This window comes from Sinohyriopsis cumingii, unplaced genomic scaffold (genome assembly GCF_028554795.1).
Source record: "Sinohyriopsis cumingii isolate HCF-2022 unplaced genomic scaffold, ASM2855479v2 utg000741l, whole genome shotgun sequence".
NCBI classification, from domain to species: Eukaryota; Metazoa; Mollusca; class Bivalvia; order Unionida; family Unionidae; genus Sinohyriopsis; species Sinohyriopsis cumingii.
The window spans coordinates 218,140-239,071 of record NW_028315927.1 but is presented as its reverse complement, the minus strand read 5'-3'; the positions used below and the strand labels follow the sequence as shown (position 1 = coordinate 239,071).

The 20,932-nt window shown below is 34.6% G+C and overlaps 2 long non-coding RNA genes across 10 annotated transcripts in view; one reads left to right on the top strand and one right to left on the bottom strand.

Annotated features, from left to right (window-relative positions):
* Nucleotides 1-20,932, bottom strand: part of LOC149773249 (uncharacterized) — a 126,519-nt gene that overhangs the window by 19,714 nt on the left and 85,873 nt on the right. The window lies entirely within an intron of this gene.
* LOC149773250 (uncharacterized) overlaps nt 1-20,932 on the top strand; it is a 105,752-nt gene that overhangs the window by 12,107 nt on the left and 72,713 nt on the right. For 3 of the 5 annotated variants that reach the window (XR_016417429.1, XR_016417425.1, XR_016417427.1), the window contains exon 2: nt 18,440-18,536. This is a non-coding gene — a long non-coding RNA (uncharacterized LOC149773250). Of the gene's footprint in view, nt 1-1,609; nt 1,790-18,439; nt 18,537-20,932 lie in introns of all 5 variants that reach the window. The other 2 variants (XR_016417428.1, XR_016417426.1) reach the window with 2 other exon arrangements.

Genomic DNA, 20,932 nt, shown 5'->3' with positions numbered 1-20,932 from the left:
CATTATTATACAATCTATAAACATTGCATATCATAAGTTACAAAGTAACCTTAATGACAAAAATCGCTAGATGAAGAAAAAGAAAGAAAAATGTAAGAAAACAAAAAGAATCATTAAGTGTAGTGTGTTTTAATTATTTGCTTTTATATTTCATTTGTATAAATGTAGCAGAAAATAGGGTATCTTTGTCAAAAGGAAATAATGACTTTTAAGCTAACGAATAATAGGATTTAATACTGGGGATAACAAGTCTTAATTTACCGAGGCTACGACAAAAGACCTGATTGCGGAGGCAACCCAAAGGGATAGACAAACAAACCGCGATGACTACAAAAATATGGAAAGAAGGAAAAGACTGGTAGGATACCATTTATCCTGACTTACCATCCAGACAACCCCAAAATAGGTAAAATCATCAGGAAACACTGGCCCGTCGTGGAATCCAGGGACGTACTAAAGTTAATCATCCCGAACAAACCTGTAGTAGCCTACTGAAGACCAAAATACCTCCAGGACAGCCAAGTCATTGCGAAGCTAACGCCAATCACTAATAAAGACCACCCTAGTCAATTTGGCCCCTCCGGCGAGAAAAGGTGCAAAACCTGGCAACATATGATAGAGACCAGGACATTTTCTAGCATAGGGATTAGAGAAAAACTATGGTCAAACAAAACGTCCAAAATAGAGAATGCAATTTATGTCATCACATGTAAGATTTGTAGCCTTCATAATGGAGGAGAAACTGAAAAGCTATCAAAAGAATCAACCTTCATAGATCTGATTGAATGACAAAGAAACTGTACAGAAACCCGGTCGCAGAATACTTCTCCTCCCCTGGCCACGCTTTCAGTGATATAACACTTGTTGCAATTGCTCACAACCCCAAATGGAATTCCGAAACCAGGAAAGAAAAGGAATCTTACTGGATACGCCGCCTTAGAACATTGTAACCAAGCAGTTTAAACCAAGAAGACTAGAAAAAGACAGTCACGCACAAATAAAATTATCATTTGCAGCCGCCACACTTTCTTTGAAATAATTAACTAAATTTGCTTAATAGCCAGTTTAATACTACTATAACAATGAAATATCAGGGATATAATGTATGCTTCATACATTTACATAAAACAACAGCTGTCGTTATGGCCCAACGATTGCTAGGTCCAAAAAGAATATTTTTTCCACGATTTTTTCCTCGATCCGCAACAAGTTGAAATAAACTAGTTGAAACATAATACATTTAAAGGTTTAATTTCTGTAGAAACAGCCATATAAAGTTTTGCAAACACACACACTTTGCAAACACACACACACACACACACACACACATATATATATATATATTGTGTGAGAGACTCAAAAGGCATGAGTTGACCTGGTCACCTCATCTTCGAGTCACGGATCACTTACACAGTAGCGTTGCAATATGTTTTCTTTTGCCAATCAATCCGACATGTCCTACACATTATAATGTCCCTATCATCTGATTTTCTTGTTGTGATTGGCCAATCAATGAACGTGTGTGGAGAAACAAGATAATCATTTTATGCCATTCACTAACTGGATATCACTCCTCATCCCTTCATCAATCTTTATTTCCTCTTTTCAGAGATAGTGATACCAACATAGGTAAATGGATACAAACATACAGAAACGGATACAATCATAGGGAAAAGGATACGAACACACGGAAATGGATACAAACATAGGCAAATGGATACAAACATACAGAAAGGGATACAATCATAGGGAAAAGGATACGAACACACGGAAATGGGTACAAACTTAGGTAAAAGGATACAAACTTACGGAAATGGATTCAAATATAAGTAAATGGATACAAACATAGGAAAATGGGTACAATCATAGGAAAAAGAAATATGAAAATTCCTTACTTATACATAATTGACATAGAAGAATATGATAAAAGTCTCTTTGAAGCTCATCATGCCTTTGAGAATTCCCATTCTCATTACTTTTATTGAAAAGTTAGGCGTACTCATGAGAAGCCGAATTATTAATTGGTGTGCATATCATCATTAATTTTGAACAGTAAGTAATTGTGTGTGTGTGTGTGTGTGTGTGTGTGTGTGTGTGTGTGTGTGATGTGAACTTTTACCATTTCTTTAACATTTTTTCAGTCATATCCCTACGTTGTCTGCAGTGTGGCAGTTTATAGCAATGGTTAGCACAGGGGCATCAATGCTGCAGACATGTAGCATCATGTTTCACCCAGGCCGACCAGTCCAAACCCTAACCTTTTCATGGTGATTGCCCAGCGAGGCAGCCGTTTGTACCATTTTTATATGTCTTTGGTATGAGTCGGCCTGGGTTCGAACCCGCGACCTCGCACATCCAAAGCGGTCGCTCTAACCACTTTGGCCACCAGGGCGGTCAATATTGAATATTTTATGCAATAAATAGCATACAATGATATACGACTATCATGTTTCCTACAATTACATGTCTTTTAAACCTTCATAATTTGAAAATGGATCTTATTATTAAGAAACTAATCATTGTATTACAGATGCGGGGAGGGGCCCACAGTGGCCGCGTGGTCTAAAGCGCTTACCGTTACAAATCATTGCTATCTCACCTTCGTCTGCGTGGATTCGAGTCTCGGGTTCGGCCAGTGGGGGTATGTGAGAAAGCTTGCCAGTAGCTTATCGTGGGTCGGTGGTTCTTTTTGGGGTTTTCCCGGGGTTTTTCACGGCCATTTATACTGGAAGCCATGTATAGCCTATCTTGTGCTAAAATATGGCGTTAAACCCTATAACAACAACAACAGATGCAGGGAAACCTGAACCAAACATTATACAATTTCTTAGTAGTTCGGGCTCGTCTAAGCCGGGAAGTTGAATAAATTCCTCGTCTGATATGTTATGAAGGAACACACCAAGACGAATTAATAAATTGGTCATAATATGTGTCCAAAATATTTCCCTTTCTCTCACGGTGCTTTGATAGCAAATAAATGCATGGATTATTAAACCTGTGTAAGAATAGCTTCATTTGTGCCAGTCCTTAAAAGAGAATAATAAAATAATTTTCTTCCTTTAGTACAAGCTGTGTCTATTTTTTGTCAAAAATTTCACATTGGAGCTAAGAGGAATTCCAACATGTTCGGGTTTTTTTTACAATAGGTATAGTATAGTTTCCTATTTTTCAGCTAAACGTCTCACATGTTGTATGTCTATTCTGGCTAAAAACTATTACACAACGTTTATTAACGTTGAATGTTAAATTCCATTTCAGGGAGTATCCGTTACACGTATCAAGTATATTTCATGATGATATGGATATGTTGTTTCCATGTTTGAAAAGACAAAGCAACTTTGAGCACGAAAGGAGATCGACAATTATTTTTGTATATCACTATATCAGCTTTTTGGCGCCTTTTTGTGATAAAAGGCATGTCATACCAAAGTCCTGTTAATATGTGGTCTTTAGTTTGATGGAAGGAACATTGTTTTTGATGTCATAATGTTTTCATTGAAGTCGTCCGCTTCTTAATGTCCTTGGAAATAAAGTGTGAATAACGACCTCAAGTCAAACAGCTGTATTACACTTGGCATTATGTGTTTTCGTTTTATGTCTTCATATTAACTTAAGAACTAGGTTGTGGAAATCCTTTCTCGTCATTGGCCTTTATTAGAACTTGGGCTTGTTACAATAAGTAATTTATATTGGCAGCAGTAAGATACAAGATAAAGTTGCGATGTTGTCTTGACTTTATCTATTGTTTTCAAGCTGATCGCTTTATTTCAGAATGCCAGTCATGCTGTATCACATGGCAGATGGAGTGCGTGCGAAATTCTAATTGGAGTTTTATTGGTTGATACAATAATAAAACATCATCAGATAAAGATGATATATTGTATTTTTAAAAAAATGATATTTATCATATTTCTAGCATCCATTTAAAGGTAGGCAGATACAGTCCTCTTTGGGTAAAAACTACTATATTGACAACTCTTGTAATCAACTTAGGGATTGAAATGCGTACACGTTTTTGTGTCAAGCAAAAGCTGAACTGTATGTGAACAAAATGAATCTTAATTCATACCTTATATTATATTCTTCAATGAGCGAATTAAAGAGATAATAATGATTTGTAACGAGGCTCTTCCAATTCATGAATCTCTAGTTTATTGCATTGGATTGAAGCAACGAAAGAAGAAAAAGGAAGAAATGAAAGAAAAAAATCTAATAATAGAAATACTTTGTTTAATACTAACCAACGTTCTCTATTGCTTTCAAAAGGTTAGAGTAATGAAAAACTTCCCTGACGATGTCAGCATACCTCTACAAAGTAACACGTAACGGGAAAAATGTGTAATTTTATTTTAAAAACGGATAATGATGTAATAGAGATTCATCACAAATTTATCTCCTGACTATTATAAAGCGAGATCGTTCATAAGAATTGTGATCGATACAATTAGTGGTGTTCAGTTCGCTGTAATGTATACGCCATTTGCGAGATTTGGGGCACGTATTACGTGACTTATAAATAGCTTAATACGTATAAACGGTATGTATGTCAGTGATTTTCGACAGCAATAACGGCCTGAAATTCATCGGTAAAAAATAGGCAAGTAAAGTTATTTATGTCAAATGTTGCAAATGCGGGAGAAAATGGCCGTCGATCACATAGGAAAGAGATATAAAGTGTACGAGAGATGTAAAGAATGTGCTATTCGATTCCACTGAACACGAAATATAATGGATGAAAAACAAATGTGAGGGAAACTAATCAGAGAACAGATACTTGTGAATGTGGAAAACTATAAGAAGGGGATCGAAATACAAACATAATAAAATTAAATTTTCTTCCTACTTTCTTTAGAGCGAATAGTATTGCAATAAAATAGTTAAATCACCAATATGAGAAACGGAAAAAGTGTAATCCCATTTGATCGTTTTTCAACCTTGAAGAGAAATTAAAAAAGGAGACACAAAACAGAAATACAAGTATCACATGAAGGTTCCGAGGTTTGTCTAAAAGCTTTAAACGGGTACAGATTTACCAGGAAACGATCGCGATTTGCATTTATATCTCAGTGATGTTCAAGATACACAAAGGATATACCAACTCGAACAAAGAACGATACACAAAGGATATACCAACTCGAACAAAGAACGATTTTGGTTTTGCAAACGTGCCGATTGCATATACATTTACATTCGTGATTGGGACATAATAAAAACTAACTGTTAGGATCAGCATCACAAAATAAATAATTTAAAATTCATAGAGATAGGTGAAATGCGAAAGGTAATTATTGGCTATTTCAGATGTTAATGACACAATTTATATAGTGAATAAGTGAAGTAAAAAAAATATGGTCTTTTGGCATGATATGATATTTAACATTACATGTAGATAGATAACAGCCAGAAAAAATTGCCAGGATTAGTAAAGAACAAACATTCTTTAAACTTGAAAATGCCGTTCGGTGTACATTATACCTACCAAGAAATATGCACAGATCACCAAGAGATTGCACTGACAGGCATGCACATTGATTTCATAGAAGATATATTATAAACGATATTGATGAATACGATATATTATAAACGATATTGATGAATACGATATATCATAAACGATATTGATAAATACGAAAATGAACATGACTTATCTGTTTTGTTCTTTAATGTCACACACTCATAAATGCTCTTAGACTGATAGCAACAAGTCTACATATCAATTCTCTTCGATGCAAGACATATAATTATTCCTGCCATTAAGGATATATGGCTGGTTTATCTAAAGTAAGCTAAAACTCCATAACAAAGTACTTTTGAAAAAAAGTGTTTACATTATTTAAATACCTTAATAACACTAGGAACACCAAAATCTAATCCAATCATTAGCTCATTAGACTTAATTGCAGTAAACTCCTATGTTGTAATACTCGTAAAATTACGGTCAGCCAAAAAAAGTCACATTATATTGCATATTGTGATTTTAAACATATCTTTAAAGCAATAAATACATGCAAAACATAAACATAATGAACATAAAACAGCCGAATGTATAGCATAGGGTGTTTGTCTTTCCATGAAACATGCTTCTACAACCAACGTTTTTAAGCGGTACACAACGAGGATGAGCACATAGAATGAAGGAGGAGCACATACCACTGAAATGCTCAAATAGCATGTGTAAAACATTACATAAAATGTGCAACAAACTTAAACCTAAAACAATGAACATTTCCAAAGAGTAGAAAGCAGAAAATGATTCTAAGTGTGGGATCTTTGACTTTATAACGGATATCAGACGGACATTAATACAAGGTCTTGTTGTCTGTTTTGATTGTTGGATTCCCAAAACAGAATCCAGGCTTCACGCTTATGGAAGTTCTAACACAAAAGAGCTTACGGAATATATCGTTTCATGCAACAAATCTCTCTAACAGAAAATGCAACGCTCTACGTCGTAGGTTATTTGACGTAACTGGACTGTGAATTTCAAACATCATTGGAACGTCAACCTTCAATTGTGATTGCTAGATTTGCTAACTGTATACATTACAGGTGGATTTCGGCTTGACTCAGATCGAGTACTGTAAATAATAAGTGCGATTTTGAATCACAAACGTCATAAGAACATACCATTGTTGTCACTAATTTGTCCGACTACGATTCTCGTGTATTTGCCCAGACAATTTTAGAAAATTATTGTGATCAGGGAGAGCTAATAGTACTAAATATAGATGAGAAATACATTTCATTTCGTAGCGATTTTGGAGTATATATATTTGGAAAATAGGTGTTGTAACAAGGATGCGATCAGAACATCATAGAAGCTGTAAAACATTTTGAAAAATGGAACTCAAATATTTGAGGAAAGACATTAATCCATACAAGTACAATGACTAATAAGAATTTTATCTCGTCTTCGTGATAAAAATAACAGAGTAAAATTTACGCTATGGCCAAATTATCATGGGACATTTTAAATTACTGTTGTTTTGGTAACGTGCATGACTATCTGGTGAAGAAAGATACGTTATTACTTTTGATATATATGACGAGAGTTTAGAATGTCTGCATGAATATTTACATACTAGATCAAACACTATTACGATGTGCCTAGTTCATGGTGCAAATTTGAATTAGAACTAATTAGAGTCTAATATGTGTCCTATATGACAAACTGTGGAAGTACATAGGCATCTAATACTGAGTCGTGTTAATCTACCGAGATCTATGGTTGAAAGTTTACACTGAATTGGATACGACTTTGAGAAACAATTAAGCAGTTTTCAAAGTCACGAATACTTCTATGCTCGGAAGCCAGATGAAAATCTCGGTAAGGAAACTATTGTACCAATATGTGCTGATGAAAAAAAAAAACGTTTTTCAGAAACCAGAGAGGTTCATGAAAGGATGCCAATCATAAATACGTATTTAGTGTAATTTTGTTTGCAGAATTAGAACTCAAATTATCCGAACTCATTTCTGGAGGATTTAAAGTGTTAACGCTAAAGTGTTAACGCTAAATTTGTAGCATATCTCTTGTTTCCATTAGAACAAGCTCAAGACATTGTATATTGATTCCATCAGGTCGTACATGATTGATACACATTCATTCTCTATTCATGCAGAGACAGATACCGTATACAGAGATACCAAGGATGAAATACAGTTATTAAGACACAACCGATTACAAGAAAAGTTGTTGTCCCTCAAACGAGTTATGTGTCATGTCTATTTGCGAATTTGGCACCCTTGGAAACAAGCTACAATCGTTTAGAACTGCGCTTAATTCTACAAAGGCCTACAAATGAGTAAAGAAATGAGAGATCCAAAGAAATAGAAAATTTAACATGTACAAATATAGACTTTTTTTTAACAAAACTTGAAATCATGAAAGGACCAATTTCATAAGATTATACAACGATAACTTGTACAAAAGTACAGTAAATAAGTTGTATTATATTGTTATGTCGACAGGAGACATTTTAGTTTAAATCAACACCTTTCCATATATAACGCACTGTAATATGAATTATATTCCAAACCCAATTACTAATTATTTTATTTTGTTATCTTTTGAACTATCTCTTGTCATCACCACTGCCACGAAATATGTTTCCTCAAAAACATGCTCATTCGACGTCTTTTATCTTAAGTAAATGATCATCAGAACATTGGCACACAGTTTATGAAGGAAATCGATTTCAACAATATGACCCATATAGATATTTCGCAACGTTTAGCACTGAATGCTTTATGGAGTACTGGGTGCCTTGTTCCTTCCGTCCTCTATGTCGGCACAATCGTCCGTAAGATAAAAAAGAAATATTAGTAAGTGCTAATGAGTAAATCACAGCATTAGTCTAGTTTATCACTAGAAACGATCACAAATTTATTGCAATCTTCAGAACCCATTTTCGGATGCAAGTCTTGTCTTGTCGAACTTAAGTCGTAGAGATCATAACATCACAGTGAAAATGCCTCCATTGTATTTCTATCAAATCTAGTTCAAACTGTTTGTCTCCCCAGTTTGTCGGCACTTGTAAGTTTTCCATCAGACAAATGCATCATTTAAATTTTTAGGCAAAATCTATGTGCTGGTATTGAAAACTTTGTTAACTCGTCGGAATAATAATGATATCAGAATTTACCTTGTATCTTTTAGCAGCGATATAGAAAGAACTTGCTTTCATAATAATTGATTTTGTTTTATGTTATGATCATTCTTACGGAATTTTACAGTTAATCGAAAGTATCGGGTTATGACGTTTAATATCATTTCTTGTTTTCTATTTTTGGAAGGCGTTTTGTCTTAAACATTTGTTACCATTATTGTTGTTCAACCGCTAATTTAATGTCATTTGAATACTTCACACACTACTGAATTCATACAGCACTGTACATTCATGTATTTTATGATCAAAATTCCTTGCTTATGTATATATCCTCTGTTTTAAATGTTTCAATCCTATCGAGCAATGCAGGACAATTTACACCCGAAAGATTTAGCTACATTGTTGCCAAGACACTACAGTAACAACAGTTATTACATTTGTGGTCAAAGATAAAAATCAAATGGTTGCAAAAAATCATTTACACATTTATTGAACATTATTTTCAGTGATATTGTTTTCATTGATGTCATTCTAAGACACCTATTTTAATGTTATCAAGCTATCATTTAATGTTGATAGAAGTAATCCCAACTTAAATGATAACACCCAGTGAAGTATCTAATAGCATTTCATATCATATAATCTTTATTCAAACCAGTATGTTATTCAGTCAAATCATCAACGCTTACTAAATTATATATCAAAGACTTTCTCCTTGATTGGATATCAACACCTGATAATGACGTACAAATGATACTAGTATTTCATTCTTTTATGACGCATGATATTAAAATATGTAAAACATTGTTGTAAATGCTTTTTATCAATCTGATGAAAAACAATCTTACGGATAAAGCTTTGGGAATAATATATATGTCCTAGCCAAATATCTTCAAGCATAATTAAGCAAAATATTTGAAAGGAGAATCTATATGTTGTTTCCGATTATCTTAACAATAATATCAATGGAGAAATTTATATTAAAGTTAGTGATAACACGTGATGTGTGTATGAGACAAACATAAATAAAGAACGAATATAACAGGAACATACAAGTAAATCCATTTGATTTAAAGCACAATGAAAGCTGCGACTGGAACCATACCAAAAGACAATAATATTATTTTCTACTATCACTGGCATTTTATAACAAAGCTGGAAAAAATATTTCATACGTGACTAATTGTATAATTTTGACAATTCTAGCCTGAGTTCTCCCGTTGATTACATTTGCTTAAAAGAGGTGAATATATAAAAACAGAAAAGAAAAAAAGTTAATTCACTATTTCAAAGAGCATCGTAGGCCAGCGCAAGTAACCATAAGAATCAATACGAATTATTGCTTGTTTTGTATGACCACTATAGCTTAAATTATCTGAAGTTGCGAATCTATCCCCGTGTTGGTTTTCGAATTGCGGCTATAAGCGCACGGTTCTGATTTATAGCAGAGGGTGACCTAGTATCTTAACCTGATGGTATCTATGTCCGCCATTGTTCCGTCTCTCGTCTCTGCATTCATGATATATTGTGTGCGTTTGATTCGCGGGATGCTGTATAGGCACCATTGGTCAGAGGCGTTTAGATTTTAAGTCACAGCCTCTTTAATCAACGATGTGTCCGCCCCTTATAGCAATACATGTAGAATGTATATGCAATACTGCCCGATCTTTGTAACATTAGTGATCTTTGCGTGTCAGATGTATCTAGCTATGGTTTTCATGCAGCAATGACCGATTTCGATGTGGCGAATGATCTCCGCTTCGTACTTTCTTGGATTTAAAGTGATCAGCCTAGATACATATGGAGTCCAACCTCATGTCCTTGTTGTGAGTTGCTACTGACTTAATAGCATGTGGATTGGTCGTTTATACTTTGGACTTACTCTAATTTATCTCTATGCAAAAAGTCTTTGTTTCGTTCTGTATCACTTCCAGACTGAGTGGTATTATCTGTAGGTAGTCCAACAGTATAATTACATCATTAGCATAACAACATGGTATTTTACGGTTGTACTGAGTGCCCTTATGTACCGTTCGTTCAGGCCGATGATACATCCATATTTGACGGCACTGGTGATGTAAAAAGCATTGTGAACATTTACGTTCGACTCGAACGCAGATGATGGTGTTAGTATAAAGAACTTTCATCAGGTTTAAAACCTTATCATGGAGTCCTACGCTGCATTGTCGAAACCAGATAGCGGATGGACCGGCAGAGTCAAATGCAGGTTTAAGGTCAACGTGAGCTATCCATAATGGTTGTGTGAATTCTTTACGTGTTTACACCAATGTGTTGAGCGTATAAATACGATCATTAGTTGCCCTTGTTATAAAGTCACTCTCTACCTGTATTCGATGTTCCAATAAACGGTTTTTCACTCTTGTTAGCTGGATAGACGCAAATGCCTTTCGCTCAAAGCACAGATAGAAAGGTAATACTGTGATAATTACTAAAGTCACGCATACTGCACTTGTCTATGTAGAAAGGCAGGATAATACCATTTTCCAATCATCAGCGATGTCGTGCGTATCCTACACAGAAATGAAGCTCCTGATTAGCCACTGTATGCAGCCCTCGCCATTGACTTTCTACAAGTTTTAATGATGCCACAGGTCCCGACTGCATTCGCAATTTTCAATTTCTTAAGTATTTCAGCAACCATGGGGTCTCCCTTGGTGGCCCAGCAGTTATACTGTGGATTGGTGGTTTCCTCGTGCTTTTTTGAAATATGTGGCCTTCCTAGCAGCTGGCAATAGTGTTTTCTCCCTCAATCTAGCTTCTGATTGATTTCAGGTACAACATTTCACACCGAGTCTTTAAAAGGGCCGGGTGATAATCCATAAAACAGCTTGCACAAGTCATTAAAATTGAGAAATGTGTAAATGTTCGAACCTCTGGCTAAGGTCTCCTCTGCTTCTGTATCTTTGCTATCAGTCCGAATTTGCTTATCCATTTGTAGATGTTTCTTACGATTGCGATATACTATCACATTACTTTGGGATCAGGCAGATCTTCTAAACTCAGTGACTTAAGTCTTTTGTTTGAAATCCAGTTTTCATTAACACTCTCTGATACAACTGAAATTTTGTCGTTCAGTGCATCGCTTAACTCTCAGGATTGTCACTCGCTTTCAGAACGCGCTGCAATGCGGTGTATGAATTCGACTGCGAAGCCATCAGCCACGAGCTACGTAGTGATCTTTCAGTTTAGTAGTGTCATATCTCGCAGATTTTGAGGCGTTCTTTCGGCCGCATTTCTGTTTTGTCAACATGGCAGCAAAGACTGGCTGGTGGTCAGTCAAATTCAAGCAAGCAGAAGATCCGGCATTTTGAGTTTGCCTTCAATTTGCCGTTCACCAAAAAGTGATAAATTTCGTTGCAAGTCCGAACTTCGTTTGAAATCCATGATTTACAACGGATGCCTGGTAAACTGAACTGATAGTCACAATTCATCAATCTGATCCCAGGACAAAATTCAGTACTCCGCTCCAAGATGGTTCGACCATGTTGAGCCGGAAACCACATTAAAGATCCAAAGGCACACGACAAAGCTGTTTCTCTTTCTCCACGTCAGAAGCTTCGACAGTTGGAGCATACACCAAGATCACTTTCATGCTTCATATTTATTATTAATAGTGGCCCACATTATGCGGTCTTAGATTGGCTTCCATACGCACAAAACCTACTGTGCTATGCAAGATCGCCATAGTAACCCCGGCACGTCTCTTTTGGGTGTGGATTTCGTCCTGACCACAGACACTTACACATTCCTGCGGCCAGCCATGTTCGTGCGTTCCAGTTCCATTGCAAGCAGTCTAGCATTGCCACATTTAATGCCGAAGTACGACTAGAGTGCCTGAGATTGAGTATTGCTTTCACAGTTTTCACTGTTGTCAATGTAGCCCACTTATCTCGGTCTTGTTTGAGCCAGGCGGGATGATTTTATTTTTTGGCGGAACTCATGTATCTGTTATCTGATCCTGCTCCTTTAATAGCAAGTCAGACAAATGCAGGAAAGGCAATGGCTGGTTTAATGTTAATTACACATACCGTCCCATCAAAACGCATTTCATCGTCTGGCAATCCTTGGTCTCTAGCAGCGTTAACTTTCATGGATGGCATGCAAGGCTATCAAAACAGCTAAGGGGGGAGGGGGGAGGGACATGGCACCAGAGTATCTCCCCCAGCCAAGTAATCGTTTACTTTGTTGTAGTCCGTCGTTACATTACTACCTTTCATAACACACCAAGACACTAAATACATTGAAAACGCATCACGATCAAACTTTGCTGACATTAGAAAATCGCACATATAACAGTCGTTTGTGAATCAATGAAAAAGTCAATGAAAAGTATATGTGACCTATGGGAACTGGCGATTTACGACCAGTCGTAAATCAACTGCTAATATATTCTGTTGCTGAAAACCAGTGTAGTAGCAATCATAGTGTTATACTGGAAAGCGTCAGTATATTTTTGTGTATTTTATACAAGAAGTCAGTGATGTTCACCTAAGCAAATCTAATTACATTTTTAAATAACGATTGTTTATAAACAATTAGTAAGCGGCTACTTTTCAGATACATAGCTGTGTAATGATCAGTACAAAATTTCTGTGTAATGACTCTTTCTTGGGTGTAGCTTTCTGTGTAATGACCATTACTTAGCGATACTTTTCTGTGTCATGACCATTACCAAATTTATGTGTAATGACCCGTACTTGGGGATACATTTCTGTACAATGACCATTACTTTGGGATACATTTCGGTACAATGACCATTACTTGCGGAAATATTTCTGTGGAATGGCCCTTACTGAATTTCTCCCTAATGACCCTTACTTGAGGATACATTTATGTGTCCCTTACATACCCGTACTGAATGTATTCGTAATGACCCTTACTGGTGATACATTTCTGTGTCCCTTATATACCCTTACTGAATCTTTCCGTAATGACCTTTACTTGGAGATACATATCTGTGTAAGCATTCTTAATGGGGGATATATTTCTGTGTAACCACCCTTACTTAGGGATACATTTTTCTACAATGACCATTACATGGGGATACATTTCTGTGCAATGACCCTTACTAAATTTCTGTGTAATGACCCTTACTTCGGGATACTTAACCGCGCAACTACCCTTTCTGAGGATAGATTTCTGTGACATTTTAAATTCTACAACATTTCACAAGCGATCATCTTTCATTACCTTTCAATTTACTTCTAGGTTGTCTAATTTTTATTATTTATTAAACATAACATTACAAGGCACAGAGGAGGAATGAGCCACAAATTAACAACTCTTATTGTGTTGATCGGTAGCGTGCTTAAAATTTATTTTAATAATAAAATAATTCATTTTTAGTAAATAAAATGTACGTAACAATTACTGACCTACATTGCATTCTTCGTCCATAAAAAAGTGCGAACAATTATAGTTATCTTTTCTTAATTAAGGATATAAAACAATATCAATTATATATTGTCAACAGTATCCATATTTGTGAAAGAAAACACTACTTAAATCCTTCCAAATGCTTTTTCTTATCACATAAGCAGATTGTTTTGAGCAAATTGAAGCTATCTTCAGGTCAGAGGACAAGGACATACCCTTGTTTCCAAACCTAAAATATACATCCATGGCGAATGATCAGTCTAGAAATGTGATGGATCGCGTGGAGAAAATGACCAAAGTGACGAATTGTACAGTTTGAAAAGTAGTACCAGAAGTGATTTCAACTGACCAGATGGCTTGCTGCGCAGTGATAACATATGGTTCATGTATTAGTCTTTGTAGTAATGTTAGCATAAAGTTCATGTCAAGGTCTTTGTAGTAACGATAACATAGGGTTCATGCATAAGTCTTTGTAATAATGATAGCATAGGGTTCATGTATAAGTCTTTGAAGTAATGATAGTATAGGGTTCATGTATAAGTCTTTGTAATAATGATAGCATAGGGTTCATGTATAAGTCTTTGAAGTAATGATAGTATAGGGTTCATGTATAAGTCTTTGTAATAATGATAGCATAGGATTCATGTATAAGTCTTTGTAATAATGATAGCATAGGGTTCATGTATAAGTCTTTGTAATAATGATAGTATAGGGTTCATGCATAAGTCTTTGTAATAATGATAGTAAGGGTTCATGTATAAGTCTTTGAAGTAATGATAGCATAGGGTTCATGTATAAGTCTTTGAAGTAATGATAGCATAGGGTTCATGTTTAAGTCTTTGAAGTAATGATAGCATAGGGTTCATGTTTAAGTCTTTGAAGTAATGATAGCATAGGGTTCATGTATAAGTCTTTGAAGTAATGATAGCATAGGGTTCATGTATAAGTCTTTGTAATAATGATAGCATAGGGTTCATGTATAAGTCTTTGTAATAATGATAGCATAGGGTTCATGTATACGTCTTTGTAATAATGATAGCACAGGGTTGATGTATAAGTCTTTGTAGTAATGATAGCATACGGTTCATGTATATGTCTTTTTAGTAATGTGGTCAACAACTGTCAAGATTTATGTCGTTGATTGATATTAAAAGAACAGGACCTGTATAGTTGTTTACAGTCAGGAGGTTTTGTAGTAATTAAAACAAAGTATTTTTATTTCTGAATTTACAACAAACTACACGTTAAATGTATTTAGAAAAGGGATTTAATTTGAGTTGGAATTTTATTAGAAAGGTAGAAAAACTATTAGACTTTCGTTGATTCTCCTATTCTTTTTGTTTTTCTACATAGCAGAGATAATGGATTTGTATTACGTTTACAGCGTTTACCTTCTTCAAGAGACTGAATATCAATGCGAGAATGAAAAATGAATCCTTCCCTTCTCCATGTGCGGCTTTTGTAGTGTTTCCAATTACAGCGCAAATAGCCTACTCGTTCATGTTAACAAAAGAAAACGAAAGCGACGACAGCCACTTCTGTAATGTTCCAGTTCTGATTCGCTGCACTTGCTTGATCGCTACATGAGAGGCGTGAAAAACGGAATAGAAAACCATTTTAACATTGCGACATTGTGACGTTTTATTATATCGTTCTGACATTTATTATAGTTTTTGTTTGCATTAATCATCCACGCTCGTCAAATATATTGTTTCTATAGCAAAGCGGGCTGGAAAGCATGCAATGGATGTAGCTATTCATATCAACTTTCAGCTTTCCACTACTGAAATAATTCAAATCAATCCGGTTAGTCTGGAACGGTTGCATTTGTCAAGCATGGACAAAAGAAACTGAAACAATGCTTGACAATAAAACGTTTGTAGCCTACTAGAGTTTCGATGACTGAACGGGGGGGGGGGGGAGGGGCGAGGGGGGAGGGTGGTGTTGGGGGGAATAGATTTCAGATTATTATCTTATGAACTTTTCAGAGGTTTTCAGTGGCCTCCTAGTGTATGACATTTTCTCCACAGAAGTATGCCATGTATAAAGAGAACTGTATTACAATAAGAGATGGAGGCCATTATGCGTATTTTGGCCCTAAAATCATTATTCTTTGCCAACAGTCTGCAATAAACATTATATGTGAAAATTAGAACTCCTTTATGCATTGAACATTACCGTAAAAATATGGATGGCTGTCCCTGAGAAAATCTAGTTCAAGACGCATTACTTTTTTGTTCGAACAAGAAACCTAATGCAATGTCGCAGCAAAAACAGATGTGTGAACCACATAGACAAGATGAATGCTTTTCTTTGAAGACAAGATCCTAACTTATTTTGAAGTAACAAAATGGGTGCGGGCAATGAGTTGTTCTTTCCTCTCTTTTCTTTTTAAATTAATGAATAAGTGTAAAATGTCCATAACAAATGAATTTAACTCAGTGCCCCTGAAGGTCGATTTTAATCAGATCGTTAATGGATTTTTTTATATAATAAAAATGACAATATATTTTCATAAATGTTTAATTTAATTGACTGTATTTAGAGCGTGACAACATAGTATTATCGTTGATGAACAGCTTGAGAGTAGTTCAACATTTACCTACTGTTATACCATTTACGAAAAATTGAAAAAGTGACACCGATCAAATGATACAAGTCTGAAGGCTGGTTTGATTTCTTAAAAAATAACGTGAAGTTTGAAATAATAACGATGAACTTCTATCCGTTCAAACATAAAATAATCACTGAAGTTTTCAGTGCAAGTATCATTATAGTACTGCGATATCTACATACAGATGTCTAGCATCCTGTACTTTTTTCCTACTTGATGAGTGAGCACATACCACTGTAAACGAATTTGTTTGAAGGTGTTTAAAGCGTCAAGCTTACTATCACCATCACCATTATCACCATCGTCATCGTTGTCATCACCATCGTTATCAACAAGTAAAAATATGATATTATCGTTCTGATCGTGACGATCATATAACTACGGTTACATGAATCCAATACAGATAGCAGTTGTTAGTGGCGTTGAGTTATAGGTTCAATTCACCTTGTCAATAAGAGTGTGAATAAAATGAAACTATTTTTTTAACTATTGCATTACAATCAGCAATTTACATTTTTTAAAATTCGCTCATGATAATAGACTCTAGTATTTGCAAAATTTCTCTCACAAACAAGTCACTGTTTTTTCTCTCTAGAAAACAAATGTGAATAATATAGTATCGAAACCCTTGCATACTTGTAAATCTCACATGATACAACTTTGCAATCGTCGCAAACGTCTAAAGCTCACATCATGCAGAATTAAAACCCTTGTAAATGTCTAAACCTCATACGATACTAGATTAGAACCATCGCAAGTGTCTAAATATTAAATGATGCAGCTCCTTTTCATATTTCAGTCTGAGTATTAATGCAATTTACGTACCATCTTAACAATAAATCCGAGTGTTATTCACTTCAGGGTATTCAAACATGGAAAACTATGTAGCATGTATGGGGACAATTTGTGTTTCTAACATGGATAATTCTCTGTCATAGATGGATGCAATTTGCTATTCTAACACGGACAATTCCGGAACATGTACGTGTACAATTTGTTATTATAACATGGAAAAGATTGTATCATATCTGGGAACAATCTGTTCTTCCAACATAAAAAATTCTGTATCTTGCATATATGCAATTTGATATCATAACATGGAAAGTAATGCATCATGTAATGGTACGATTTAATGTAATAATATGCAGAAATATGCTGCATCATGTCATTGTATAATTTACTATATTAACGTTGTATCATCTCCAGCCATAATCTGCTTTGATAATATTTGGAATTTTGTATCATGTCCGTGTGTTTTACAGTATATCATGATGAATTTTATTATATGTTGGAGTAAATGTTCTATAATAACGTGTATAATTCTGTATTTTGTGCATAATACTTGAAAGACAAGGAACGAAAGTTAGATACAGTTTGCTGCAACTTAGGACATTAAATTAATTCGTCCAGTATATGTGTCGTCCATAAGGAATACTGAGACGGAGATATGCTATTGGTGTGATGACTGTTTCTGGTTTCTTCTATTTTTTTTTATTGATTTTGTGTACCAAATACGAAGTTCAAATGATATGCCTACAAAAAAGATAAATAGTTGAATTTCTATTCTCTTACACCGCATTTTTATTATCTTATACCGTTTTTCTATTATCTTACACCCTATTTCTATTATCTTACACCGTATTTATATTATCTTACACCGTTTTTCTATTATTTTACACCGTTTTTCTATTATCTTACACCGTATTTCTATTATCTTGCAAAGCATCAATTACCACAGACCATATTGCTGTCCTTCAACCCCAAAAATAAGTTTTAATCATTGACTTGTTTATGTGTTATGTTACTTTATCAATTTCAGTACACGCAGAAATAATATGGACTCCTCTAAAAAGAATGAAACATCCGAAAGGAAAACAGACACGAAAAGAAACAAAGGGAATAAAACAATTAATCTGGTAAGTGTATGTTCTTTGATATATATATATATATATATATATATATATATATATATATATATATATATATATATATATATATATATATATATATATATATATATACACACATACGTGTGTGTGTGTGAACAGAGATTATTTATCTTGAGAACAGATTATTAATCTATACATTTCAAAATTTATGCCCGTGCTATTTGTTAATTAGAAGAAGCTCTATCCTGAACTGATGAGATACAGGAAAATAAATGAACTGTATGTTCCCGTTCAATCGGTTTCTTTTGGAACTATTTTACCTGTAATTTACACCTCGCCACATACGTTTACAAAATTTTAAATGCCGTAAGATAAAATCAATGTTTAAATTTGAAGCTATACGGTGATTCAAGATGTCTACATTCAACATTTATGGTGATATATTAGTATATTTTGTATAGTCATTTAGTGACCTTGTATGAGATGATATCTTGTAAAGACACTTAGTGACGTTGTATGAGATTTTACCTTGTAAAGGATTTAGTGACTTTGTACGAGATGATTCCTGGAGATATATTACTATAAGCTGTATAGTAACTTAGTGACCTTGAGTGAGATTATACCTTGAATAGTCACTTAGTGAACTTTTATTAGATGATAACCTTGCATAGTTACTTAATCGCCTTATATGACATGAAACCGTGTATAGTCACTTAGTAGCTTTCCGGACATAGAAACATCAGTTCTCAGCATACATGAAACAAAATCATTGAAGACATATAACTTACTTCTCACAATTCGTGTTAGGAGATATGCATGAAATCTTTATGATACATGATTCTTATAATATTCACGACAAAATTACTTAATTCTAACAATGCGTACTAGAGAAATGCTATAAATTCCTACACTACATGATTTATATTACAGTCAAGACAGATGAATGCACGATTATTTTCTGAACTCAAGGAAAATTGAAGTATAAATTTAAAACGAATAAATTCAACAAATAATTACAAACTAACTTTAATTGAACTTAGTGCATGTAGTTGAGTTTAACCCTGTACTTTATTGATGCTACCTCTTACTTTGCTGCTGAATCTCACTCTTTGCGTGTCTTCAACGTTCTGACACACGTTACTTAGACAATCTGACGAAAGAAACTGTTATTACCCAGAACTAATGTTATGGCTACCATCAGAACGTTGACTAATTTGGCGATGGAGATTACTTTAAAACCTTGAATTGTTCTCGGAAACACTTCATCTCGTTAGCTTAACCAATCATGATTACTTTCTCTCACCGCCAAAACGTTTTAACACATCCATCAATGTCATATTAACTCTCTCTCAGGACCACCTTTAGATGGTCATTATCGAAACTATCATTTTATGACACATGTTACGCATGACTCAAGATTTCCATAATTTTGCTCTGCTCTCACTTGTCTGAAATCTGTAATCTTCTGCTATTTGACCTTACGTTAACATTGGTCTGTTCCATCTCTCTGGCCATTATCGAACGGATTCTAATTAAAATTCAATTATTCCTCCAAACAAGAGAGGTTAACCATCTCGAGCTGCCGAGTTATTGCGAGCCTTGCATATACGTCAATCCTAATGGTTAGGTGTCACTCTGACCACGACAGAATGTACTGCCACAGTATATAAAAATAATTTGCCATTACAACGATGAACCGAAATATTAGAACTTTAAAAAGCGAATTTTAATGATGCAATGTTTTACAGGAAAATGTGAAAAGATGCTGCGAATCCCTCAAACATGACAATGTATATTTTTCGATACTTTTGACAAATACCTTAATGCAGACGACAATTTTTATGATCCAGTTTTATGCAAGACAAAGATGTGCACTTTAATGAAAGATTTTTAAACGGATATCTTAAAATCGTGTTTATGAACTATATAAGACATTTCCCTTCAAAGATATGAAATGTTTTATATCAGATGCATTTAGGACGCAGTACTGTTCCAGCTATGATTATGAATGCGTTTCTTAACAAGATAAAATATATGGTTTTACTTCAATTCCGTAATTTATTTAATGCTGTATTCAAAAGTGTTCACTTTCTAAGCATATAGTTCAAAGGTCTAGCTATGCCGTTGCGAAGAAAAGCAAATTCAGATGATGATAATAATTATAGAGATACAAAACTACTGATTAGCATAGGTAAATCATTTACACCTATGCTTAATAATAAAAATTACTGGCTGATCAGAAAAGTACATGATTACAATTGGAAATATGTTTATTTTACATTGGCTTATTATTAGCCAGGATCAAAACACTGTGTGCGTTTTTTATTTCACTAAAGCGTTTTATTACAAAGTCAGGGATAACTTATGGAAAATAATTGATAAAGCTTGATAAGGTAAGGGGAAATTTCTAGATATAATCAAAT